This window comes from Mastomys coucha, unplaced genomic scaffold (genome assembly GCF_008632895.1).
Source record: "Mastomys coucha isolate ucsf_1 unplaced genomic scaffold, UCSF_Mcou_1 pScaffold6, whole genome shotgun sequence".
Classification (NCBI taxonomy): Eukaryota; Metazoa; Chordata; class Mammalia; order Rodentia; family Muridae; genus Mastomys; species Mastomys coucha.
This window is the reverse complement of record NW_022196912.1, coordinates 56,931,590-56,958,645: the sequence shown is the minus strand read 5'-3', so window position 1 is coordinate 56,958,645 and position 27,056 is coordinate 56,931,590. Positions and strand designations below refer to the sequence as shown.

Below are 27,056 nucleotides of genomic sequence, written 5' to 3'. Positions count from 1 at the left end.
AAAAAAAAAAAAAAAAAAAATCCTTGTCTTGGTTTTCATTTTAACATTATAGTAGGCAGATTTGGAGATCTGACTAGGGTATGATTATACTGTAGAAAGAGTGAAATATTTTCAAAAGTAAATCAGATCTTATCCATTGTTTTAGCTTGTTCCTATTTCTATAATTAAAAACACAGTAGCTGGGAAGTTAACTAAAACATCTCTCACCCCTGTAGCTGCTCTAGGTCTAACACTGAGGTGCAGTCACTTGATACCAGGTAAGAAGCTTCCTGCTCTATCAGGAAGTAGAAGAGGTCAGGGGTAAAGAAAGTTAAAAGAAGAAGGGAAAAACCCCAGCAAAGCCCAGGCCACTCTTAGGAGGCCATTAATTTCATTCCTTGTAGACTCTAGCCTGATGTCAGTCTCTTAAGACTATTCACCAGCAATTAGGTTTCACCATGCAACTAGAAGATACATTCAGACCATGGCATGTACCATGGTCTAGCCCTTTAAGGCGTGCTTGTTCACCTGTGTGGCTACTATTACCTGCAAGGGTGCCATATTTGCTATATCAATTTAGCCATACCCATATCCACAGGTTTTCTACAGAGTTGTTACAGAGCCAGTTTACCAGCTCCTAGCAGGTGGGAAATTAGTCCTGCTGAAGACTCTGAGATATTATAGGCCAAAGGCCTAACCAGTCAACCACATGTAGTTTTTCTTCTCTTTTATTTTTACTATTTTTAATGTGATTTACAAAAATATTTGCTAACTAGCCATTTTAGTACACACAAACACACACATACATACATATACACAAAAATGTACTTGTAGACATGTGAACACACATGTGCAGGCATATACACACATTCACACACACAGGCACCCACACGAACAAAGACACATGCACATAAGCATACACTCACACAAACACATCCAGACCATGAAGTAGTAAGTCACAAAAAGCATGAGAGCTTTACACACTTAAAAGAAAATCAAATCAGAGACCGTAGGCAACTTCATTTCTGGCCTCTGCTACTGTTGCTCTGGCGCTGAGTGTGGTCCTACACCGAGCTGCACAAAGGAGCCCCCAAAAGAAGCTGAGGTTGTGGATAAAAGAGGGCTTATTTGACTCACAGTGGAAAGAGACCAGCCAGGGCAAGGTCAAGTGCTATTACATCCAGCATGGTGAAAGTGGCAACTTCCCGTGCTAGTCCACTCACTCCATGCCAGGGCGGCATGTACAGCCCAACTTGCTACAATCTATAGTACTCAATACTATATACAGTACTTCAAGCTCCGAAGACAGCCTTGCTACACGAAGTACACCTTCCCAAAGACACACCTACTTGCTTTAAATCTACATCAAATACTTATTCTTACACAATGGTGGATTGGGGCGGGGGGCGGAATAAATACACACATTCTTCCCGGGCCTCACCTCACTATGAGCACACACCAAAGGTATTTTGGTGCATCCTTCTTAGAACAACAGATGCTGCATGCTTTAAGTGAAGCCTGCCTCCTCTGTGTCCACCCGGAGAAAAAGAGGCGTGATAATTTTAATGTGACTCTTTGCTGTCTGCCCCGCTTAGCTTTCCAGATCAAAGCCACTGAAACCCAGGCAATTTTACTGCCTTACTATTAGCTCCACAAAGTCAGCATCCAAGGTGCATTTATGCCCCTTTTGGGGTATACTGACCCTGTAAGTTGACTCTGATCTGAGGTTTTTAAAGTGAGAATATAGCTCACTCTCATCTCCTAAGCAAAAGAACAATAAAACCGAACAGAATAAAAAGCAGGACAAACAATGAGGCTCACTGAGAGATTATTTTTCCTTAGGTGGTGTTACTTTTGGGCTCTGGATGAGCACAGCAAGCAAATGCTGCAAATGAGTACATAAAAAAATACCAGCAATTTTGACACAACTACTCTTAAGTTGTATCTGCACAAAAAGTAATTTTTGTATAAGGAAAACTTTGTAATTTTTTTAAGGTCAAAAGATTTAACATTGGGGCTACACTTCTCTTCTTTGGGAGATGTTAAATAGTGTGAATAACTCTACAGAGCCCCCACTGAGCCTCCTTACTTAGGATGGGCCATCTGAAATACATCCTTAGACAAATCCCAACACTTAGAGGGGATCCTATGTATGAACAAAGCAATTTGGACTATGGCACTGGCCAGCCTCAGTTACATAGCTCAGCTCAGCCTCTCTCAAGGTAGTCTATATGACTCAGTTTACACATGATGACTAACAGACTTCACAAGCTCACAAGGATTGAAGCAATAGACACAAGGCACTCAGTGCTGTTTCTGAAACAAAGAAAGGGCTTAGTAAATGCTTGGCATAATATGCTGCCTTCTAAACTGATGATTGCCACATAACTCAAATGTGGTTTGCATGATTTAAAAGCAACCACTTGTATTCTACCTATTCCTCCCAGGTCAGAAGGGAGGTCAGATTTGTTAAGGTCCTTAACAAACAAACAATTACTAACCTCCAGGACTTAATTCTCATTCTGTCTCTGTCTCTGTCTCTGTCTCCCTCTCTCTGTCTCTCTGTCTCTCTGTCTGTCTCTCTCTGTCTCTCTGTCTCTCTGTCTGTCTCTCTCTCTCTGTCTCTCTGTTTCCCTCTGTCTCTCTCTCTGTCTCTCTGTCTCTCTGTCTCTCTGTCTCTCTCTTTCTCTCTCTCTCTCTCACACACACACACATGCGCGTGCACACACACACACACACACACACACACACTTTCTTTATAAAGAAGTAACAGCTTCAGAATCCATTGTAAGGTTTCACATTGTCTGTATTCCTCAAAGTCTCAGAGCAAAACATCTGTGACCTCATCAAAAGTGGTGGGACTAGAACAAGAGTCTTTGAGAAAAGGAGAGATAAGGTAAACATTTCACTGATACCATCTTATTTGAAACTTTAATAAGATATGTAATGTATAAGATGAACGCAAAAAGGATTTTTGTCTCTCACAGGCAGAGTTTGTTATTGGTTAGAATTCTAAAATCAAAGCCAGCCCTTAATTAATAACTACTCTGATACTTAGTCACTTGATTATGCTCTGGCCAAGAGAACTGACATTTTCCTGGCAGGTTATGAAATGTTTGTTAAAGCTATGAAGACTAATTATACGAGCCTTCTTTCAGAGGCCCACAAAGGGTGGAGAAGTGCTAGAAAATTAGCTCCCTTTTGCCAAAGGGAGAGGTCTATAAACAAGTAAGAGTGGAATTGGATGAAAGATACACAAGTGAGTGGTTCACAGTTCACATGAAAGGGGAGTGAGCACAGAACACAGAAGAAAATGAAAAGGCCTCTAGTGCCATCCTTTGGGTCTTTGTAAAAAAAAAAAAAATGTCATTAACATATTTCCTCCTTTTTCTTCAATGGGGCTGGCTATAGCTGAAGCTTCACAGTTGCTAATATGTTATCATTACTCAAATAATTAGACTTACGAGCAATAGATTTTTTTAATTAGCTATCTCAAAGCAAGCACCGTTATAATCATCTAATTATCCTGGGAGGCAGCTTATGTTCAAAGGCTTGAAACATTCATTACATTACTTCCATGGGTGCTGGTTCCATGTTTATAGTTTAAGACCATTTATGACAGTGTAGTGATGAAACAAAAAAAAAAAACATAATTTATTTATTTCTTCAGAAATCTGAAAGTAAATTTCATTACTCAAATTTATATTCAAAAATTAATGTGTGGTTTCAACTAATAAAAGTGGCAAAATGCATATTAATTTCCAACTCATTCACAAACAAACAAAGCCTAAAACTATTTCTTAGTCTTGATGCCAAACATTTAGATATATTCAGTCAACAAAATTGCTTAGCTAGGTAAATGATTACCACTTTTCTGACGATAAGATGCTTTCCTCCCCTGCTAGAACATGGTTAATTCAGCCTGTAAGAGCAGATGTCTTCTTCAAACACACAGTTGGTTAAATGAGTCTCTAAAGAGCATCCATATCCACTTGATTAACAATATTTACCAGTATTTTAACTACAAAATAACTTCTTTGGTACATTTTATGTTGTGACCTGGATCTACATCAAAGGCTGGCACATAATCACAAGTGAAGACATACAGATGAACCTGAGGATGCGAATCAGGAAAAGCTAATGACTAAAGGTTCTGAAGCTCCAGGCCCAGAGAGACAGCAATGGAAGCATGCTGACTTTGAGGCAACCACAAGTCAAAATAGGAGTGGGAGAGAAAGAGACAAACACAGGCAAAAACTTAAATAGCTTACAAAGTCAGTACTAGTCAATGAAATAAATGTTAGATAAGACTAATGGGAAAAGAGGAAGTAAAAGCAAATGAACATGATACTATATGACCTGTAGATGCTGCCATTTCAGTGGAGTGGCCAGCACAGAGGCCAAGCAACATGGAAGTTGGGTGTACAAAGCCAGGCAGCTCCCATAGGTGCCTCCCTGACCTTGCAAAAACGCTGAAGGTAAATGCAGAAATTATACTATGGGAGCATGAAGAGGACATGTGGTAAAGAGGAAGAACTTCACATATGGGTTTAGTCTGGATGACAAAATGATGGAACATATAAGAAAGAAGCTGGAATCACTTCTTAAGATCATTAAAGGGGGATGTAAAATTAAAATCTAAAAAGCTAAAAAGCCCAGGAAACACAGTGAATGGTGCTATCAAGGGCTGAGAGTGGAGGAAATAGGAAAATAATAGCCAAAAGACATAAGGTTTCTGTCATGGAGATGACCTCATGCCCACCATGGTCAGATAAAATCCTGGACATTTGCCAAGATCGTGGGTCTTAACAGTTGGTAGCACAAAATTCAATTAAAACAAAAAATACATGGTTTGATACATTCATAAGCTTGACCGCAGTAAGCATTTTACAGTCTGTAAAGATATCAAGAAATTATCCTGCACACCACAGAAATATCATAATTTATAAAAAAGGAAGGCAGAAGCAAACTTGTGGTTTTGGAAGCTGCTTGTTTTTACTGTAATTTTTTTTTTTTTGGTAGTTTAATAGTCTTCCAAATCCCGTGGACAATGCCTGATATCAACTCACTGCAGAACCTTCACTCCTGTTGGCACACATGCTCCAGCTTGCTGCTAAAGCTCTCTCCCTTCTTTGCTGGCACCCGCACTGGTCTCTGTGGTCCCTGACTTACTTATCTTATCCCTTTGTATTCCTTTCTGTTTGCTTAAGAACTTCTTTTCTGCCACAGACCATGTCTTACAAGTCTGTAGGGCAGAGGTGGCATTTGCCTTTGTCTGACACAAGGATGATCAATCCTTCAAGTTGACATTCCAGTAATAAAGCCAATGCTGATCCACAGATGGCATTCAGAGTGGTCAGATATATCTTAGCTTTTACCAGATTTACCAGATTTAGGTATTGCTGTCACCTGGAAAGGTGAACGATGTCAGTGACCATTTGTTGCCTCTGAGATAGTTGTGAATTTCATAGTCTACACAGTAGTTGTACCATTTATGATCCTCAAGCAGCCAAGGAAAACAAAGACTGAAAGTGGCAGCTTTTAACATGAAACAAAACCCCAGAAGTGGGTATAGGTCAGTCCTATAAAGAGGGCTGTAAAGCCATGTTTAATGTGTAGAAGGCATAAAAATATGGTGAAAACTATACAAACAGAAGTAGAATGTTCAAAGCACTAGATTAAGAAAACTGGACCCTTTGTCCATAGTGTGGCTGCTGTGTCACATGTGCATCAAAGGGGTGGCAGAGAGGAGAGAGGCTATGTCTACACTTAGTGTTGTGACCTATTAACATCTGAATGATTGGTGGCTTAACACTCCCTGAAGAAAGCAATTCTGAAAGGACCACCTGTCCAGCCCAGCATCACAGGTCCTCAGGTAGGAGAGAGATGAGACAAACCCACCCAGGAGCAAGGGACCCTGGCAGGATTGAGCCTAATACAGAAGACCCTCATTTGGGGCCTTGAAGGTGGGCCAAGGCAAGATGCAAATCCAAGATGACCACCTGTCTGCTTCCATGGAGCCTGCATAGGGAGTTGGCTGCATGGAGAGTTGGACCACCAGTCCAGTACAGTGCAGGCTTAGGGGATAAGACCTTGCCCAAGATGACCCTTGCCCAGTGCCATAATGCATTAGCAGGGCAAAGCACTCCTGAAACCTCTCTCGAGAGAACCCCAGACTCTCAGAGACCCCAGGGGCCACTAGAAGGAGTAAGCAAGTCGTGGAGAAATTGAACAGAAAGAGAAACAGAAGGATGTAGGCAGAATGAAGAAAGGCAAAACCAGAGACTCAAGGATAGTGAGGAACAAGCTGATGTGAGTAGCTGGTGATGCCATTTGGGACCATGGTAGGGTCCTAGTGTATGCTGCCACTGGGGGGCCATGTCTGGGTCAATGGCCCTGCAGCAGCATGGGCTGTTACCACTAACTGCCAGGCAGATGTCCCTGAGCTGCAATCTGAGGTTATATTGATGTGTTAGGGCTGTGCAGAACTGGTCCCAACCCAGCCTGGGATTCATGTGAATACCTGGCCCTGTGTGTGAGAAAAAGATAATCCCACCCTATCCAGTAATAGTACTTGAAAGACTGGGCCCACACATTGCGGGGGTTTGGGGGTGAGCCACCCTGTGTCGAAGAGCTGGCCCAACCACTTGTCTCTCTTGTGGTAGCATGGACAAGGGAGAGATACTCTCCTCCTCACTTACCACTCATCAACTGCTGTAGGTACCCTGGGGTCATGAGAGCAGGAGAGCTGGCCCTGCCCCTCCCCACCTACAGCACTTGGGAGAGTGGGCTCTTCACTATTCTTGGGAAGGACAACAGAGCTGACCCTGATGATGGGGGCACAGTTGAGCAGCCCCCAAGGGTATGAGTGTGGGAGAGCTGGCCCTACAACTTCGTCAACCACGTGGCTGTGTGGGCAAGGGAAAGATGCCCTCCCCATACCCTTTCCCCTTGCCACCTATAGCAGGCAGGAGAGCTGGCTCTGAGTTACATGAACAAGAGAGCCATCCCTGCCTCTTCCCAACTGCAGTACTCAGGAGAGATGGCACTGTACCTTGCCTGGGCAGCTTTGTAGAGATAACCCTGGATAAGGGGTTGTGGGGTGAGCTGAGGAAAGCAGGCCCTCCTTCTGGGCTGCTCCATGGTGCTGTCAGTGAGTGATAGATTCCCTTCCCTTTTGCCCTTGACACCTATTGGGGTCATGAGAGCAGAACAGCTGGCCCTGCTCCTCACCTGATGCAGCAAGCAGAAGAGCAGCCCCTGCACCCCTCACCTGGGCAGAACAGGAGAGCTGACCCTGGTAGCTATGGTGCAGATGAGCTGGCCTGGAGGGTGTGAGCATGGGAGAACTGGCCCTGACTCTTGTATGCTGAAAAGTGGTGCAGGTGAAGGAGAGATGTCCTTCTCCCCACCCTTGTCCTTCACCACATAGGACACCACCTCAGGGTCATGAGAGTGGGAGAACTGCCCCTCACCAGGTGTACCACTCAGGAAATTGGCTGCACCTGGACTAGACAGCAAGGTAGAACTGGCCCTGGTTGTGAGGGTTGTAGATGAACCAACCCCAAGGATATGAGACCAGAGGGTCTGTCCCAGCCCCTTGCCTGCTGCAGTACTCAAGAGAGCAGACCATCACAGTAGAGCTAGCTGTCATGGTATGGGTGAGGATGAGTTGTGGAGGGCAGGAGAGCTTGCTTGGGTGGTGTGAGTGCAGGAAAGCTGGCAGGTTTACCAGCTCAGATACTCCTCTGGCCAAAATCCAGAGCTTTGGATCTGCCTACCCCAACATCTACCCCCATTGGTGAACTGCTGAAATGAGTAAAAGAGCCAGTCCTACAAATACAAAACTATAGGATCTCCATTACACAGGTCAACAACAGAATATCCGAGAGGAGTACCAGTGAGGTTTCAGTATTGATAGTGTAGTAGAGGCTTCGTAACAGATCAAGGACTCATTGCCATGAACATCCCAAGCAAAGAAGTGTACACAAAAGCTGTGAGACACACTACAGCTTTCACAATGAATTTTTCCCCTTTGGGGGGGGTATTGCAAGGGTGGGTGGAGGGTGGGTAGTAGGGGAGATGAGTGAGCTTAGGGTACATGATGTGAAATTTACAAAGAACTAATAAAAAGTCAAAAAAAGAAAAGGAAGGAAGGAAGAAAGAGAGAAAGAAAGCTGAAACCCTGGTAAATCTTGCTCTCCTCCAGTCCACATTATGAGCATAGGCTAATGATAAAAAGATCATGGTGTTTTGAATAAAAATGTCCCTCTAGACTCATATTTAAATGCTTAGGGAGTGGGGATGGTATCTGGTGTGCTTCTATAGGAATAGTGTGGTCTTCTTAGAGGAAGTCTATCACTGGGGGTGGGCTTTGGGGTTTCAAATGTCCAGGTTTGAGCCAGATCCAGTGGCGCTCTTTTCCTGCTGTCTACAGATTGAGATGTAAAACTCTCAGCTACTCTCCAGGACCTTGACTGCCAGTATGCCACGCTGCTTCCTGCCGCGACAATAATGGACTAAACCTCTGAACTGTAAGCCAACCCTACTTAAATGTTTTTCCTTTATAAGAGCTGCCATGGGTATGGTGTCTTCGTATAGCACTGGAAACCCCAACTAAGTCAATGACCCAAAAAATTTGCATCCTCAGGTTTCATCTATATCTGCCTGACCACACTCATCCACATTCATTTTCATTCTCAGTTCCCTACTTCCTCCCTCACCGAAACATTACAGTGATGACTTTGTCTGAGAACTTTATCAGGAAGTTAATTCCACTTCATAAAATGATATGGCATAAATTTTCCTTTAGAAATTAAGCAGCTTTTGTTTAATTGTGTTATTTCTGCATATTTATTAAACAAAAGTTTGTTTAACAAAAGTTTAATAAATATGCAGGTAAACAAAATTATGCTAATGTCTCAACTATAATAAAATAAAACTATTACTCTGAGTGGAGATTGGTTTAAAAGATAAGAGCAAGGCTAAAAGGAAAGGATGGCCCCCAGGTGAGGCTGAACTGGATGTCCTGCCACCATCCAACACCCTTCATCCCTTTGGTCCTTGTTACTGCCTAATGTCCTTCACCCTTCTTGCAGTATTCTTGGGAGTCCTACCCTCCAACTCCGTGTGTAAAAGATTTTCTGTCTCTACACTCAAATCTGCCAATGTCAGAGCCAAATAAAGATCCTTGAGCCTCTGTCCACAACGGCTGCTCCAAATATGGGCCAGAGGATGAAAGTCAATGGACTTTATCCACCCGCCCCCCGAGATTTTTATATTCACTGGGAGAAGGTCACTGACTTTATTCAGAAATGTGCTTGGCACATGTAGGAGGGAAAAAAATACACAGGGGAGCGTAGTTGAGAAACAAAGAAGAGTCACTGAGATGACTAGCAGCGGTCCGGGAGACTGGGGCACCAGGACCCCACCCCAAGTCCTCCACACTCCCCCATTTTGTACTTTAAGATGTTTAGCTGAACTAGTTTGTTTGGTGTGTGTTTCTTATCTACAAATCCTTTCTAAACTGGCCTGTATATTGGTGTGCAACATGATGTACTCCCAGTTGCTAGGCTCCTCAGAGCCAGAGATGGTATGGAACAAACCAAAAGAGGAAAAAGGAAAGAAAACCAAGGGTCTACTTTGATGCCTGCCATGGCTGCATCAGAACATATTCACTCCTCTCAACTCATCTGAAAACTGGGCATAATTATCTGTGAATAAAACCACCACAGACATTCCATTAACAACCAACTCACAGCCTAAGGCTAAAAATGACTTGAAACCAGATTGTTAAGGTGAAGTAAATTCTTCATCTTGTTCTCATTTTTAGAATTTTTTAACCTGGGCTTTCTGGCAAGCACTATAAAATAGACGATGTTTAAACAAAACAAACAAACAAACAAAAACACCCAAAAAAACAAAAGTACACAGACGAAGTCAAAATTTAAAAGGTACCGTTAGGCAACTGGGGTGGAAGTCAGTGGTGGAGTATGCTCTTAGCCTGTGTAGGCCTCTGGGATACAAGTCCTAGTATCAAAGGGGGACAGAGACCATGGTCATGAAAGAAAATGGTATGTGAAAAGACATCATGAGTTTTTTAGACATACATTTTAAGGTTTTTATTATGTGCAAGTTGTGTGAGCAAAGGGCATTACATCCCCTGCAGCTGGAGCTGCAGGCAACTGTGTGAGCTGCAGGCAACTGTGAGAGCTGCAGGCTGTGGGAGGTGGGAACCAAACTGGACAGCTCTCTAAGAAGAGCAGAAGATAACCTGAAAGCCGGCAGCCAACATTAAAGTTTGAGTGAAAATAAATACAGATTCCCTCACTTTTACTTGCAGCAGCCTGAAAATTCCATGTCCAGGCAAAGCAGCTCTCCTCTTATGGACATTTCCTTCAGGGAGCCAGGAAAATCCTAGAGAAAACTAGTCCAAATGCTTTGAACGTTGTTCTCTCTCAACTGAGTTAATATCCAAGACCAGATGCAGTAGACCGCCTAAGTCACTTAGACCTCACTCTGCTAAATATACTATGGTTGCCAGAGCTCCTCTCTTCCCACATTTTCTTCTCTCCTTATACAAGCTGGGATGAGGTGGGAAGTGTGCAGTGTTTCTGGTAAAGTGTTGATCAGTTTGATGGCCTGTGACAATAGTGTTTATTAAGCACTTCTTAGGTTTCAGGCTGTAGGGAATAATTTTATTTTGAAGAAATTATTTTGTAAAATGCCATCACCTTTCTCTATTGAATATCCACTCCCAAGGTATTTCGTTTGGTTGATTATTTAGAAAACTCCATAGGAAACATGGAACTAGGTGCATTGTGTAAAAACTCACTAAAACTAAAATGAAGTCAGTAAAATGGAATACTACTCCCCTATTAAAAACAAGGATATCATTAATTTTGCAGGCAAATGGATGGAACTGGAAATTTTCACCCTGAATGAGATAACCCAGATCCCAAAGGACATGCATGGCATATACTCACTGATAAGTGGATATTAGCCAAAAGGTTCAGAATACCCATGATACAGCTCACAGACTATATGAAGCTTGACAAGAAGGAAGGCCCAACTGTGAATGCTTCAATACTACTTAGAAAGAGAAACAAAATAATCAGGGGAGGCAGAGGGAGAGAAGGACCTAGGTGAGAAAGGGGAGGAGGAGGGGTAGGAGCAGGAGCAGGTATGGGGGGAAACAGGAGGCCAGGAGGATGAATAGAAATATGTAGCAGTGTTGGGTGGGGGATGAGGGAGCCTCTAGAAAGTCCTAGACACTAGAAATGTGATAGGCCACAGGACCCAATGGGGATGACCTTAGCCAAAGTGTCCAACAGTGGGGAATTGGAACCTGAAGAGATCACCTCCAGTAGATAGACATGGCCTCCAGTTGAGGGATGGGGCCATCAACCCATCTCATAATTTTTGATCCAGAATTGTTCTTCTCTAAAGAAAATGCAGGGACAAAATTGGAGCAGAGACTGAAGGAAAGGTCATCCAGAGACCACCCCAACTTGGGATCCATCCCATGCAAAGGAACTAAACCTTAACACTATTGTTGATGCCATGTGGTACTTGTAGACAGGAGCTTAGCATGACTGTCTTCTGAGAGGCTCTACCAGCACTTGACTAAGAAATATGCAAATATTTACAGCCAACCATTGGATTGAACCTGGGGACCTCTATGGAAGAGTTAGTGGAATGACTGAAGGAGCTGAAGGGGATTGCAACCCCATTGGAAGAACAACAGTATCAACTATAACCAGACCCCCCTCAGAGTTCCCAGAGACTAAGCCCCAACCAAAGAGCACACATGGGATGGTCTGTGGCTCCCACTATATACGTAACAGAGGACTGCCTTGTCTGGCCTCGGTGGGAGGGGATGAGTTTGGTCCTGTGGAAGCTTGGTCCTGTGGGTAGGTGGGTGCGGGAGCATCCTCTTAGAGGTGAAGGGGAGAGGGGATGCAGTGGGAGGCTCATGGAGGAGGACCAGGAAGGTGAACAACCTTTGAAATGTAAATAAATGAAATAATTAATAAAAAAACTAAAAATAAGTCAGTATTCCTCCCCTTTTCATGATGCCTGTGCTTTAGTAACAGTGTTAGAGTGTTGATTTAGCCTAATGAGTAATAATTTCCCCAAATGTATAGTAAGGTTTTCAATCTCACTAAAGTAATTTAGAGGGTATTGTATGGTCCCTGCACTGCCAACACTTAGAAGTCCAGCTAGCCATAGGTATACTGTCATTTGCTCAGTAAACATCCGAGTCACATCCACAGGAGCAGAAACACACTTGTAAGGAGTGCCTGCACAAGGAAGGTTGTGGGGGATGAATTATTTATATGTGTTAGGTGGAGACATCACTGAAAAATACAAATTGCATTCTTTCCCTTAGAAGCACAAACAAAAATAGAAACAAATAGAAGTTCTGTTAAACCAGGCACTTGCATTTCCACATGCCAAGCACCACCGTGAGCTGAGGTACTAACTTGCTTGGACGTTTAAGAATCACTTTGCTGCAGTCCTGGATTGCCTTGGTGGTCATGCTCAGTTAGGGCAACGTGGATGTTGTTGGCTCCCCTTGGGACATGTATATCTATCGGGGGGGGGGGGAAAGTTCATTTCCTTTGTCATGTTTCCTGGACAGGCCCTTATGTATTCTTCTACAATGTCACTCTGCCTGAAGTTCAGTGTCTTCTAAATTTACAAGCAGATAAACCACAGAACTAGACTTGGATCTCGGCCTTCAAGCTCTGCTACTGCATTCCTGGCATGGCCAGTCTGCCTACCAAATAAGTACTACTTATTTCTCTCAGATGGAAATTAGGAGATGGCCCTTTTGGTTCCTCAAGAGATACATTTGCTGCACACAATGGGCAAAACACTGAAGCACTCTAGTCTAACTTCCAAGTAACATGCATGCTTCCCTGCCTCCATTTTCTTCTCATTTCCTTCAACAGTAAGGAAAGATTATGCACACAAAGCATTGAATCTTTCGCAAACAGATACGCAAAGAAGAAATGTCTGTGACTATTCAGTGGTGCCTCAGAAGGAAACAGTGGCAAACACTGCTTTTCACCTTTCTTTAGAACCTTCGAGGCTCAAATTCTACTTTCATCCTTCCAAATAGAATCCTGATGCTCTTACTCAGGATTGTTGAAGTCAGGCTTTTGTTCCTTCTGCATTTCTCTTCTGTTAATGTGCTCATCAACTTGTCAGGCAGCTTGTTAGAATCTGTGCTTACTCTTCCCATTCTCTCTCAGCTGAAATTTTCTCCCATCCTTTAATCATTTCCTATCCTGATTACTATAATTTCTCCTTTATTGTCCTCTTGAAATTCATACCAGTTAAGTCATGAGTGGCCAGAATACGCAGCTAAAATAACATTTCCTTCCCAGTGTCTCTTACTCTTTCACAAACCCATTTGACTGGGTCTTAGGCAATTCCCATTCACCTTCATATCACTGCAGGTGCCGTACTGTAATTACCTTCTCTATCATTCCACTACAGTGTCACACATCACCAATTTTGTCATCTCACCTTCCTCTCAGGAGTCCCAGGCAGACATTCCCTGAGATGTTCTTTTATGAAAGATATCGTTTCGGATTTTTCCTGTCGGGGTGGAATAACAGGGAAAGTGCATGTGTATATTCTCTCTTCTCTCTGACAAACCTATGTCCCACACCAGCTTTGAAATTTAATCTCTGAGACATAATTCCTAATAAACTGAAATTTATAAGAAAATAGTTTCTCAGACTCTAACAACTTTTGAGCAAATGATGAGACGTTGAATTCTATCATCTAAGGCAATAAAAATGCAAATTTCTGAAAACTATATAATCAAAGGAGGATCATTTCAGGCAATAAACCATTCAACTTCAGAAGGCTTGGCTTTATGGCTTCATATCATCGTTCTGAAAACTTTTTATAGGAAAAGTGAGCGTGTCTGACCAGTGGAGGAACAGATGAAAAGCCATTTTGTCACTTGGATGCAGATGACTTGCTTTGTATAAATATTTAAAGTAAAACCTCAAGTGGCAGCCTGGTTTCCTCTTTGTAAGCCGGGCATGGTGGCTCACACTTTTAATCTCAGCATCTGGGAGGCAGAGACAGGTGGATCTCTGTAAGTCTGAGTCCACCCAGGTCTACAGAGGAAGACTCTCTTTCAAATAATAATTTCTCTGAAAAACATAAATATATATTATCCAAAATATTCTCCTATGTTCATGTTTGTGTTCTCTCTCCCTTTCTCTCCCTCCCCCTTCCCCCTTCTCTCTCCCTCTCTCCCTCTCTCTCTCTCTCTCTCTCTCTCTCTCTCTCTCTCTCTCTCATACACACACACACACACACACACACACACACACACACACACACAGAGAATTTCCTTTGTGTGGGTACCCGTAACAGCTATCATGGTGAGGAATGTTATTTTCTGCTAACTACAGAAAGCCTTTGTTCTAAAGCTGGTTTCCTTTTGATGTTAGAATGGCGGTCTAACTAGAAAAAGATCACTTTGGGAAACTCAAGGTATAGTAAAGTAAGAGTTTCCAAGAGGTGCCAGGAACACAACTCCTAATAGTGATTGTACTAACATGAAGTCACCTAATACTTTCCACAATTCAGAATAGAAGAGATAACATTTCCCTTAGACAAAATAAAGCCATTCCTAGAGTTTAGATCACCCTGCAGAGAGCAGAGACTGAGGGAGAACTCAGTGTACAGGGAGAAAAGAGGAGCAGAGGTGCATGCAGCTGTGCACTGCACAGCTAACCAGTGCACAGAGCCCAGCTAACCAGTGCACTGCACAGCTAACCAGTGCACAATGCACAGAGCCCAGCTAACCAGTGCACTGCACAGCTAACCAGTGCACAGTGCACAGAGCCCAGCTAACCAGTGCAGTGCACAGGGCCCAGCTAACCAGTGCACAGTGCACAGAGCCTAGCTAACCAGTGCAGTGCACAGCTAGCCAGTGCACAGTGCACAGAGCCCAGCTAACCAGTGCACAGGGCCCAGCTAACCAGTGCACAGTACACAGAGCCCAGCTAACCAGTGCACAGGGCCCAGCTAACCAGTGCACAGCTAGCCAGTGCACAGTGCACAGAGCCCAGCTAACCAGTGCAGTGCACAGCTAGCCAGTGCACAGTGCACAGAGCCCAGCTAACCAGTGCACTGCACAGCTAACCAGTGCACAGTAAACAGAGCCCAGCTAACCAGTGCACCAGTGCACAGTGCACAGAGCCCAGCTAACCAGTGCAGTGCACAGCTAACCAGTGCACAGTGCACAGAGCCCAGCTAACCAGTGCAGTGCACAGCTAACCAGTGCACAGTGCACAGCCCAGCTAACCAGTGCACCAGTGCACAGCTAACCAGTGCACAGTAAACAGAGCCCAGCTAACCAGTGCACAGTGCACAGAGCCCAGCTAACCAGTGCACAGTGCACAGGGCCCAGCTAACCAGTGCACAGTGCACAGAGCCCAGCTAACCAATGCAGTGAACAGCTAACCAGTGCACAGTGCACGGAGCCCAGCTAACCAGTGCAGTGCACAGCTAACCAGTGCACAGTGCACAGAGCCCAGCTAACCAGTGCACCAGTGCACAGCTAACCAGTGCACAGTGCAGAGAGCCCAGCTAACCAGTGCACCAGTGCACAGCTAACCAGTGCACAGTACACAGAGCCCAGCTAACCAGTGCACAGTGCACAGCTAACCAGTGCAGTGCATAGCTAATCGTTTTCAGTGTACTGCAGTGAGACACCACCAGACCACCCTATCCCTTTTAAAAGTTTCTCCTGCTATAAAGAACAACAAAATTGGATCTTATATACCATGTATACTCATACTAAAGGCTAAGAATAACCACCATGAACAAAAGTCTAATGTAGGGAAGAGAAGCTATTAGCAATCACCTTCTCTAAAGTCTCTGAAATTGTAGTTTTAATTTTAAAAATGGGATATAATAGTTTTATGAAATTACAGTTCTACCTTGAGCTGAATGGAGCTGATTGTTATGTGTGCACTTTAATCTATAGTAAACCTCAATAAACTTTTGAGGGCACAGAATTTGAATCCTAAGTACAATTTAAAAACTTCTTTCTCTATGCATTGCATGTAATGATGCATCTACTGTCTATGATCCTAGTAAATAATGCCACAGTAGAAACCAGTTCCAAGCTGAACCCTAAGTCACTGCTCTTCCTCTTAAACTTTCCTTTCTTTTTCTTTTTTCTTTTTGCCTAAAAGTCACCACCCATGAGGCTGGGGAGAGCTCAGGCTGGTTAAACTTTCCTGCAAGAGAGAGCAGCCAGACTTGGTAACACACACATTATAGATCCAACCAATGCCTGTGCACATGTTTACAAGCTTTTCAATCCTTATAAATGTCACATTTCTTATGGAAATAAACATTTCCTCCTCAGAATGAGTTGCAAATCAAGAATGCCTGTACCTATGCTATGGGATGATATATTTGCTACACTTGATAAAATAGAGGTACAAACTTACAGCATATTTTTATAAGTTCTTTTCATTACAATGTTAAAGAGAACTAAACCAAGAGACTACCAAGAAAAATTCTTTTCAGTGCTCCTTGTATGGTCATAAAAGAAATCACAGAAATGTCCCTGGTTATCTACTCAAGCTGGAGCTGTGATGTTCTCATTAACTCAGCATAATCTCTACTTCCTGAAGATCTTCTATTAACCAATGCAAAACATAGGAGATTTGAAGAACTATCGGTTGTTCAAACAGTTGTTTCTGATTAACTATTTCAGGCTAACTAGTTGTTAGGCCAATGTTGTGTATGTCAATGTTGCTCAGTAAGGTTGCAACAATAACAATGAAAATTACTTTGCTGTGAATGATTCTGAAATCTGGGCACTGATGAAAATCAGTTACTGTAGTATAATATGTCTTGGAAATGGAAAACATGTCTCTTCTAATACAAAAGAATGATAATGTTTTAAATCCCGGATTCCGTTTAAAATTTAAAACAAACAAAACATTAAAGCTTCTACAATCTAAACTATCTATAACAAATTAAAGTCATTTATGTTGCGCTACTAAAACTTATGTGTGTGTCGGGGTGGGACAGGGCTGTGCATAAAACTTCTTAAGGAAACAGGGAGTGTCCAGCAAGAGCAGAAAATGCCATGCTGCTGACTTCCTAACTCTACTACTAGTAGACATAGCTGAACTGGATTGTTCATCTGAGTACCATTGCGAACTGTTTTAGACAACATTTTCCAATTCCTCCACTTTGAAATGTCAGACAACTGAAAAACTTTAATCTGAAATACTGTCCTAACCACAAGACAATCACAAGTTCTTTCACAAATATACTTACGGTACTTTTGAAAGTTGCATTTCCAAGACTGCCTACAGTTGTTTAATTGATAATTAGCTAGAATGTGTGGAGGCAGGCCCCAGGACCCTCCCTAAATTTCAGATAAATTTGCTACATATCATAAGTTGCTTTCACTTATAATTTTGCCAGTCCATAAGTTGTAAAGAGAGTTACCACTAAAATTAACCAAGGTGCTATCAAGAATTATTATAGGTTGTATTATGGAATTCTTATGTAATAAATCTTATAAATTCTATTAAGATTTCAAAGCTATCTTCTCTTATAAAAACAATTAAATCACTTGTAATATGTTTATATTTTACTTTAGTTATCAATATTCTATATTGAACCAGTATTTGCTTGAATTAGGCTCAACTGAAATAAATAACATCAAAATTTCTGCTTATAACAAAATCTTAATTATGGTTTTAATATTTTTTTACCTATATATCTGATGTGAATGTAATTTCAAAAGCTCTATCAAGTCTTTAATGGAGTTAAAGTATAATTATTAAGTAACAAAGTTATTTTACAGGAATTAGAGACTGATTCAGCCAATGAAAATAACACTTTGAAGTATTTTCTCACAAAGAATAAAATGCCTAAAAGAGGAAGAAATTTCATATTTCTTCTGGAATCTGAGTCTTAGAGTATGGTTTCCCGTGTTTGATGGAGTTTTGGTTCCTTCTAAAGAATCTTGGTACACATCTATTATACCTTCCCAATTAGACCTATCATGCCACATGGCTTTCTATAATGCGTAAGCAGGACGGGCCTACAAGGGATATGCCTTTTCACATTAGAAGTAAGCTTCTACTTATAATTTATGTTATATGTTTTGCAACTTATATAAAATTAAAATATTGCTTTGTGTATTGGTTACTTAGAACAAATTTTAGAGAAAATTCCACAATATGTATGAGCAAGCTGGAGATCTAGTGAAGACAGTTTTGTAGTTCAAAAGCCTTGGGAGGGAATGAAGTTGTGATGGAGACTGCTAGTCTGAATCTAAAGCCTAAGAACCAGGAGGATCCTGAGAGGAAAAGGATCATGTTTTCACTACTAGGTCACATGGTGAAGAGAAACAGCCTCCCTCTACTTTTTTGCTCTTTTCAGGCCTTCAGAGATTAGATGATGTCTAGTCGCACTTGGATGGGTCATTTGATTACTAAACTTGTGGTCTCAAATAAACACCTCATCCAGGAAAAGCCTCGCTAACACACATTAAAAAAAAAAAAAAAAAAAAAAAAAAAAAAAAAAAAAGAATGTTTAACCAGGTAACTGAGCAAGTCAAGTTGACACAAAGTTTAACCAATACCAATGCATTATTGAATATTGTTCCAGAGCCTAGGCAAATGTAACAAAAATGACTAAAGCTTTAGATATAGTGCCATAAAAGATAAAGAAGTCTATTCCACTGCTGCAAGCCACATTGCACTGAAGATCATGGTCACATGCCGTAAGACTATTAAATAACATCAAGGCTATATGACTTTAAAAGCATTACTCTTATCTATAGGTGTTATGACAGACCAAAAGGAAAATTCTAGTATAATCTATAGCAAAATGTTAGGGGAAAAGACTTCAGAGAGTAGCAGGTTTCAAGATCAGTCAATAACAATCACAGAAAAAAAAATTGCAAGTAAATTTCTTTTAAACATATTATGAGAAGTATAGAAAACATTAGATCTACATAATTGTACTGTATTTGCCAGTACAAAAAGGTGTTATAGAGACAAGAAATCTCAGGGATTATAACAATATATAATAACTGCAAAAAAGGGGGATTTACATCAGTTGAAAATCTATATCTGAAATTGATGGGTAGAGTAAGAATCCTAGAATGGTCCAGATAATTTCTATAGTACAATGAGCAGTACATGAAATGTTCTCCTATTAACCACTGAAACCATCATTATTAAAGCAATTTGGCACTAGAGCAGAGGCTGACAGCTAGACTAACCAATCAGATGGAAGAGAAAGATATCTGTATGGACCGGACAAGGGACAAAACAGAGGTGGGTAACTGAGAGTGGGACTAAATCTCTACTTAACATTAGTAGAATGCATGCTCCCTGAGTCTTTCCACAGCTTAGCGCTTCTGACTTTTGACTTAATAGCATATAAATTCCAGATTCATTAGACTTAAATATCAAAGCCAAAAAGTAGAAAAATTCAGCATTTTCCAGTTGAAGAATCTCTGTACCAATAAAAACTATTGCACATCTAATGAGCCTCAACAAGCAAGACGTTGCTATACTGAAATTATTTTCTTTAGGACAATACCAATGAGCAAAAGTAAGATAAGTCACAGATAGGTTAGTTTCAAAACAACAACTATCACATGATCATTATCCATCATATAAAAAAGTCACATACAAGTCAATAAATGTTTCAACTTAACAACTAAGCAGAAAAATGGAATCAAAACAGAAGAATACTTCATAGAGGGAAAAGAGTATTAGGAAGCTAAAAAGCTCTTGTACTTCTGCAGCATCAGAGACAAAAAGAAAACAACAATGAAACAGGAAGTTATAAATCCTGGAGAACATATTTAGGTAGATGAAAACTGACAGCCCAACAAGAGCAAGTTTGTTGAGATGACCTGAAGTTGAAACATTCTTTGTCATTTCAGTATAAAACACTGAAGGCATTTTTGAGAACATTTTGGTATACTTAGTAGAGCAAAGTCACTTATTCCACCTATACGTGCATGCCCTAAAGAAACTTCTGTCCATGTAGTCTAGGAAGTACCTAATACAATGACTCTACAGACATCGTTCCTTATAGAGATAATTGGAAGAATCCTAAATAGCAATCAATGGTAGAACATATACATGAATCAATACAGATTATACACTATGTATCAAGATCAAAGCTGTGTTAATAAGAACAACTGCAAAAAACAGTGAAAACACTCACAAAATAAGACTGAACTTTATAATTAATAAATTTGCATATGTATCAACAATAATTCATATATACCAATATTTGATAATCCATATATATCAATTCAAGTTGATGTTCAAAGTATAAAAATGGGCACTAATTAACAGCTGATTCTTCACATGATAGGCACAGCCTTGGGAAAGGACTCTATAAAAAGAAGCACACACCAAAATTCTAAAATGTGTTGACGCTGAATGATGGCTGCATGCATATTTGTTATTTCTCAATATACTTTTCAGAGTTTAAAATATTTCTAAAATGCTAAAGTCTAATTAAATGAATGCTAAAAAGCTCAGTTTCTCCCTCTGGAGCATGAAGGTCTATAGTGACATATAAAGCATCAATATTTAATTAATTTTTGCAATATGCAAACGGTCCTTGCTATTGTAAACTCTCTGAAACCCCTTTCATTAATTTACCCCATGTATAAATTATATATTATTTACATGTGTAAATTTATGTGTAAATTTTATATTATTAATCCCAGCATATGATTACAGATTAGTCAGTCACCTCTCCTTCCTAACATGCTTAATTACCCAGCAAATCTGCCTTTTCTACATTGCTTTGCCTTATACTGGCATTATGTTGTTTCCTGCAATTCCCCTTGCAGCTAACATTTAATATGTGGGCTGGATGATATTAATTTGAGTCAAAAAGACATTAACCCTCATGGTTATAACAGAATCCTGGGCAATGTCAGGCCTTTGCCCCTTCAAGTGACTGCTTTTTCTTCAATGCTTAGTATTATTTTTAAGTAAGCAGGCTGTGTAGGGATGCAGGGTTTGATGAGAGATAATAACAGAATTTTGTTGCATGGACTGTGGAGAAAAGTATGGACTGTCTTTTAAGTTTTAGAAAGGAAGAGTGTTGTCCAGTTCAGGAAACTAGAAATGGAGAACACAGCACTTCAGCTCCTCTGTCACTCACATACCTCCTGTGTGGCCTGTAACCGGCTTCGCTCTCAACCTGCATTTACTCATGTAGAGATAATGACACTCTTTTGACACCTGACAGGACTGGTCTGACCTGAAAGAGAACACACTCCTGAAAGTGCAGAGAGAACTAGCAGGCAACAGTCTGACACTTTATAAAACTGAAGAACATACCAGTAAAATGAAAAACCCCAAATTCTCTGAAAAGTGTTTGATTAAGGAAAATTAATTTAACGGGCTAGGAAAACTGTGTGCATAACTTAGTGCATCTATCATGGGAGACTTTCTGTGGAAAACTAAACCATAGACATAGCAGAAATAATGACATAGCAGAAAGGGATTTTATTAAAACTGGGAGCAGAGAAAGTTGAAGCAAGGTATTTGGAGTTACTATCTTTCAAAATTGCTCACGAAGTAAACAGAAAGGTGATTGTAACTTGTATACAAAAATCAACATGGCACTAGCTGAAGGGGCTGGAAATCCCGGGGCCAGTGCACTCAGTGGACCCTAGGATGCCTGGGAGACTTGGAGAAATCGATGAGGGCAGGTTACCAGCACAGTTGTACTAAGACAACACCTGCCTGCTCGTCTATGTTAATGCCTGCACAGGTGCTGCAGAACACGAAGTTAAGACGTGCTAGCATCTCAGCACAACTTAGGGCCTCAGCTCAAATGGATGCCAATGCACTCTCTGCTGCTACAGACACTATTAAAGCAGGTGAGTGAACAAAAGCAAAGATACTGACTTCACCTACTAATGTCTGCCCCACTGGAACTCCACTTTATCTATCGTAGCAAATGCTGAGGAAGTCTCTTTGTTTTAAGAAACAGCGACTGTGTGGCTATTTCCATTACAAACAGACACATTTCTCATAAAACATCATGTTAGTTGAAGGAACAACCAACAAATGACGACTGTTTAAAGGTGGGTTTGAAGCAGATACTTTTGCAAAAATGAATAATATGAAACTTTCAAGGGAAAGCATTCATCATCAAGAATGGCACTAATGTTTGACATATTAGAAATTTGACAAGCATCTGTCACTAGGATGACTGTATGGAAAGCTATAATTATAAACAATACTATAAAAGTTTCCCACTACAATGACTCCTCACCAGATCAATGGTGAGAATGAAATTGGAAATGGAATTATTAATGCTCAATAATGAAGAGATCAAGGGGCAAAGTCTGCTTTGCACCGATATCACAAATCACATGTGATAACCAAAGGAGTGATTTGATTCACAGTTATGAGGTTTCAACCTCTGTGTGGGTGGCTTAACTCTATAGCTTTAGGGCTTCATGTGAGTAAAATACCATGGCAGAAAGTATGTAATAGAGCAATACTGCATAGCCCGTGATGACCGTACAGGAAATTGTATGCTGTATTAGGGGAGTGGGTTCTGGAACAGTCTATTCAATGGCACATGGCTAAAGACAGACTACCTGTCAGTCAAAATAACAATACATTCAGGTATTAATCCACTGATGAAAGTACTGTGTTCATGATCTGATCAGCTCTCCTCGGTGCCACAAGATGAGAAACAAGCCTTTGGCACATGTGCATTCTACTAGACCCATCTTATGCAGACATACACAATGATGGTGTTAAGATTTTTCAAAATCCATATAATACAATAAATCAGCATTTTCTAAATAACCAGTACTGATATCATGATATCATACATCAGTGAAAATTCAAGGTCTATGACACACCAAAGAATTTTAAAGCAACAAAACTGATAAAATTTTAAAAGTTGTCAGTGTAATTTCAGATTCTACATGGCATGTGATTTTTAACAATCCCTATTTTGACTTACAATATAAAAATTATATGTACATTATTAAAATATTTCTTCAATTTTTGACCAATGTGGTGAGATACAATCAAAGTAGAAAATAGACAGGAGGTAGAGAAAGGACATTATAAACTCCATATCAATTAACAGCTCAGTTAACTTGGGTACAAATGTATTCTTCATGCTCCATAGTTCCTATTTGGACAATCCATGAAAATACTTTGCCTAAAAATATACACTCCTTCCTTCCAGTCATTCTTGTTCTGTAAAAATCTAACTTCAGTCTCACTTGCTTAAGCCATTAATTTGCACATAGATCCTCATCAAACCACAACAGCTTCTTCCAAAAAAAAAAAAATCACCCAGCTGCTTCCACAGCATACTCTTTGACTTTCGGGTAAAGGAGGATCAACTTGAACATTGTACCAGAAACATTACACATAGTTCTATTTTCAAATGGCATAATTAGAACTAAGAAATTATTGCATAAGAAATTTTTAACTGTCTCAAAACTGGGTTAATGAATTTTGAACTTTGGTTCATTTTTCAAGGAGGTCAGGGGTATTTAGTTTCTATTCTCAACAACTGTGTTCTTCCAGACTTCTTTTAGAAACCAAGCTGGAAGGAAGTGGAAATATTACAGAATAGCATGATGGGCTAGAATAAACAGAGTAATGTAGGAGTGTAGAGTGCAAAACCAAGTCATAGTAGACAAGAAAAGACCAGCTTGTCAGTAGGGAATGCAGGTGTTTGGAGGATGCTAGACTGGGTGAAAATACATGCAAATTAGATACAGAAAAAGATTTTAGGTGTGAGGAAGATAAACACAAAAAATATGCTAAGGTAGAAAACAAATGTGAAAGATCTAAACAACTGTCACTCAGTGGCTGCAGATCCCACTGCAAGCATAGGGGAGGCCACACACACACTGCTACTTGCTTCCAAAGAGCAGTCATCCATTCCAGTCAGAATATGCCTTTCACATGTCTCATCATCCTACTAACACTGCTTCTCTATATCCTTCCATTTTTGTTTCTTTGGCTCCTCAGATAATTACTTTCAGAGACGACAAACTTCTGTCTCCAGTCAAAAGATGGCATGCCCCTCCTCCCTCAAAAATCAATATACAAAGAAGCAAAAGGACATTACAGAGAGTTCTTGTTTCATATTAGGCTGACTCTGTAAGCACCAGTTACTTCTATAGAAACCCAATGGAAACCTGCAACACAGAAACCAGTTCTATATGAAACCATATCTGGTCCCATAGGATGATGCTAAAACAAAATATCAAAGTATATATGTGCCCACAAAAAGCCCCTGCCTATAAAAGAAACCAGAAGAGAAACACTTAATATTGTTACTTGTATTCTCTATAAGATAGAGCCAAACCACTTCGAATAGTCAGGCAAACAATAAGAAGCTACTGCTCACTCACTACATGTGTCAAAGGTATGCTTATCAAATAAAATATTCTTTATATACTTAATGATGTATCCAACAACGTAGTTTTGAAAATAGATTTCTACTATCTACCAAAAATGTTACATGTAGCCTATTTTAAAGTTAATCAAAAGTGGTATTTATCATATATCAGGTAAATTAATACATTTGGGTGATAATTGAACACTTTCTATCATTAATACATTGACTTGTTGTAGTTGTATTTTTGGAGAACCAACATGACATTCTTTGATTTCAACAACATGTAGATATTTCTGCATTGCTTCCACTAAAATCTAGCCCAAGGCCACATAAATCTATCAGAAATGATGTTTGGACAGCCTTTGGGAAGAGAAGCCAGGAATACCCTCATTAAGAACAGTGTCTGCTGTTGAAATATTTTTATCACTATGTTGAGGGGAAAAAAACAAACAACTTTCTGGAACACAAAATAATTCTCTTCCTTTAAATTCATGGAAAATCCCTATTTTCCACGAGACCAGCCAACAAATGAAAGCCACAGATATAAATGGCTGCTGTGCTTTAACACGAAATGCACTGTGACAAACATACACGTGTGGCTAATTTGACAAGGTTGCCTCTACCCATTGGAACTGGGGAAAAGGTAGGTTATGAAAACAAATCAAACATATACACACACACAAATTTTTTTTGTTTATTACTCCCAAAAGAGCCTAAAACTCAAAAGTTGTTCAAATTTGTAATTACGCTTGCAAGTCAGAAAATACTGGGATCCAAGCAAGTAGCAAGATAAGGACATTGCAGTTCTTGGGCTCAGGAGACCAAAACCAACAGAGTCCTTCATGTCATAGCCTTTGTATGCAGTAGAGGGTAAAGGGATGTAGAATATGCTGACGTTCATAGTCATCCACCCCCTACCATCTGAGCACATACTGAAGGAATTTGTTGCATTTTGTATATTTCCTCTGTTAGACAATGGCATTTATGCCCCTGAAATTATCTAAAACTCTTAAGAATTTTCTAATTACTTAGGAAAAAATCAAGCAATTAAACATAGCATTTGTTCTTATGAGAGAACAAACACCAGCCAGCTCAGTATATGACAATGTTTTATATATATATGTTTAATATATATATTAAAAACGAGTATAGAAGTTAGGGTTGTGTAAGCTTTGGCTAAACTCTCTGAGCTACATTTTCTCAGCTTCTGATATAACTCCAAACTAGGTCCTAGATAGTGCAGTATAGGTTTATATATGATTTGCTTTCAGATTTATGGAACAACAGGGATTTTATAAGCTTTTATAAATTCCCAGTTATCCTCACAGAAACTCTCTTTGGAACTCACTCTCTTTGAAACCAACAATCATGAGCTGCTGAGGCAACAGGGGCTTAATTTGTTACGATGAGGTAGACCAAAAAATGTGGTCCTCGGGACTTTGTGATAGTCATGAAACGGGGCCATCAGTGCTCAGCATCCTCTATCACTGGACCATCTCCATAGTCAACTTAATTAAAGTGAAGGACAATGCCTTGTCCTATAAATAACTCATTTCTACTGCTCTCAGGTACCTGTAGAGGTCTGGTATCAAACCTGACACTGTCAGGGTCTTCCATATCTACACTGCATAGAAATTTGAAGACTAAACAGAGCTAAATAGGAAGAAATGAAGAAGGAAAATCAGTAAGACTAAATATTTCTTTACCTTTATTTTATCGAAGTTCTGATGATGAGCACATTAAAATAATCATAAAGGAGTCACACAAATCCATCAAGACTTAAATAAATAAATCTCACAGTATTTTGAAAAAAATATATATATATATATTCATATATATGAACATACAAGCTGCATTTTAGAAAAGTTTATGTCGAAGTGGTATCACACTCACTCACCTGGGTGTTTTGGCATGTATTTACTGACCAGCATGCAGGTGTGCCAGGCCTTGTGTGCCATGCTCTGAAGACACAGCAATGCAATGGTAGCTTCTATCTTAGAACTTTCGGGGTCTCGAACGAACATAAGAGTAAGAAACCAAAATGAAAGACTAAAGTTAACAAATGTTAGGTAACACACTGATGCAACTGAAATAAAAGTAGCACTAACAAAGGAACCTGTCTTTGACTAAGGTTACTAAGGAAAAAGATAAGGAAAACCTCTGTGAAAATGAAATCCTTGGCCTGAGAACTAAAAAGTAGGTATAACGTAAGCAGAGGGCATGAGATCTACTTTATTGAAGATAATGAAATACAGATAAGCCCCAGGATAGAGGCAAATTAGTACTATAGTTTAGATCTTCTAAGTCGATTGGTAGGCTCATTTGCTAAAGGATTAATCCAGACCACCACTGCAATTATGATACATTATGAAGTGAGGTCTAGAGAAACCATATTAGTATATTGTGCTTTGTCCTTGAAGGGAACACTATACCTCAGTATATTCTCCTCTTTTGACTCCTGATGTGGTTAGTAGCTTTCTTACATGTTCTCGTTATGATGCACTTTGTTGTCCTAGGTCCAAAAGAAATAAGCAAGAACCATGAGCTAAAGTAAACATGTCTTCCATTTATGTTAGTTATTAAAATTATCTGCCACCGAGACAAGAAGCTAACAAAAAGATAGCAGTAAAAGG

General features: G+C 40.3%; 1 protein-coding gene and 1 non-coding gene across 8 annotated transcripts in view; one reads left to right on the top strand and one right to left on the bottom strand.

Annotated features, from left to right (window-relative positions):
- Positions 1–27,056, bottom strand: part of Immp2l (inner mitochondrial membrane peptidase subunit 2) — an 884,186-nt gene that overhangs the window by 567,593 nt on the left and 289,537 nt on the right. For 2 of the 7 annotated variants that reach the window (XR_004114576.1, XR_004114574.1), the window contains exons 5-6: positions 26,321–26,935; positions 21,200–21,294 (exon numbers count right to left, since the gene is read on the bottom strand). The exons of 2 other annotated variants lie outside the window; for them this stretch is intronic. The gene's annotated coding sequence lies outside the window, so the exon portion shown is untranslated. Of the gene's footprint in view, positions 1–11,699; positions 13,588–21,199; positions 21,295–26,320; positions 26,936–27,056 lie in introns of those variants that run through there. 3 more of the 7 variants (XR_004114577.1, XR_004114578.1, XR_004114575.1) reach the window with 3 other exon arrangements.
- Positions 5,666–5,795, top strand: LOC116081345. The gene has a single exon (XR_004114839.1). It is a non-coding gene; the product is annotated as a small nucleolar RNA SNORA17 (small nucleolar RNA).